Below are 2,018 nucleotides of genomic sequence, written 5' to 3' on the forward strand. Positions count from 1 at the left end.
ATAAAAAAATTAAAAAAAAAGAAAGAAAGAAAGAAATGTCATATCCTCTGAAAGATACATCTTGAAAATGCCTAAAGAAAGTTGTCATTTTTTCATGGTGAAGGGACTGGAGTCCGTGTTGATGAAAACACCTTGGTGGCTGCAGTGGCTGGCAGTGGCTGGAGCAGCGGGGTGATGGGGCTGGTGTCTTCCCCTGATCAGCCAGTCGCCTCCCACAGGGGGAAGCCAGACTGTGGCTTAGGCCCGCTTCCCATGGGCCTGTGAGAGGGGGCAGGCTGGGCTGAGGGACCGCCAGCCCCTGCCCCCAAGTGCACGAATTTCATGCACTGGGCTCCTAGTAATTAAATAAGATATGATTATTCATGGCATTATTATGCAACAAGAAAATGTATTTTCAGTAAATATTTAATAATATAGATTCCTTTACATGATATATGTGTTATAAGTAACACATATTTTATATAAATAAATTCATTTTAAAAAACAATAATGGCTACTATTCCAAATGACAGCTACCGCGATCAAAATTTTTCCTCTGCAAATAGTTGGTATTTTCTAAATTTTCTATAGGGGTGTACACAATTGTTAAAAATAGGCGGAAAAATTAGTGTTAAATCAAGCCATTGGGTCAGATAGCCTAGATCAGTGGTTCTCAACCTTCCTAATGCCGCGACCCTTTAATACAGTTCCTCATGTTGTGGTGAACCCCAACCATAAAATTATTTTCGTTGCTACTTCATAACTGTAATTTTGCTACTGTTATGAATCGTAATGTAAATATCTGGTATGCAGGATGTATTTTCATTGTTACAAATTGAACATAATTAAAGCATAGTGATTAATCACAAAAACAATATGTAATTATATATATGCGTTTTCCGATGGTCTTAGGCGACCCCTGTGAAAGGGTCATTGGACCCCCAAAGGGGTCGTGACCCACAGGTTGAGAACTGCTGCCCTAGATCTTAGGTAGTGCTAACTTGGATCTTGCAATCCATTCTGATGTCCAGGCTTCAGCAATTACAAACTATAATTAGAGATGTCAGCCTAAGACATACACTCCAAAAAGAACTTTACAGAACTGTAATGTTTTTAATTATCACACAAAAGGCTCAAGACTGATGTGGAGGGGACAGGCTCAGGGGAGGCCTGCATAGCAGTCTTGCAGACTCAGAGACCTAAAGTAACCACAAAGGATGGTCTGAAATTAAACTTTACAGCAGTTATGGTGAGCAGTTACATCCTAGGCCAGTATCTTCACTAACAAGGTCAATCTTTACCTTAACTGAGCCTATCTGTCTTTTTGCATCTATGATAACATACCCTTGAAATGTCTGGGTAACTTGTAACTTCGCTTTTTCTGGAGCCCCTGGGTCTCAACCAAATGTGCTGGGCCCCAGGACAAGATACCACAAATTCCTTCGCTATCATGTTAATTGAATTTCAAGTAACTCACCTATGTCTCTCCTTTGGTTGCAATGTATGAATACAAATGTAACCCTGCCATTCTCGGGAGCATTATCTCAATTCATTGAGGTTCTGCTTCCAGGCATATGTCGACAGCTTGACTCAAATAAACTCACAAAATTCTTTACAGGTTTCAATGGTTTTTACGTTAACACTGATCAACTATAGCAGTATGTTCCTTGGGATCAGAACTGAGTCTTTTGTCATTCAGTCCTTGGGGATTTAATTGTTGAACAAAATAAACAACTCAACAGCTATTGTTTTTCTGCAAGGGTTGTTGACTCGGGTAAGGGTAAAATGCCTCATAAACTAATGCCTAATTGCCCTTCCAGATTCCTACACGTTTTCTGAAGGACTCACAAGACGGGGGTCCTATGCCAAGAGGTTACTAACTGGCCGGAGACGATGGATCCTGACCCCGTGAAATAAGGGGGTTCACCGGGTGGCCAGCACCCGCAGAAAGGCTGCTTCCGCTGCACTTTCCCAGGAGAGCAGCGAAGCCCGCACCAGCCAGCCCCGCCGCAGCGGAGGCGGGAAATCCCAGCTGCCCA

This window comes from Myotis davidii, unplaced genomic scaffold, assembly GCF_000327345.1.
Source record: "Myotis davidii unplaced genomic scaffold, ASM32734v1 scaffold37, whole genome shotgun sequence".
Lineage (NCBI taxonomy): Eukaryota > Metazoa > Chordata > Mammalia > Chiroptera > Vespertilionidae > Myotis > Myotis davidii.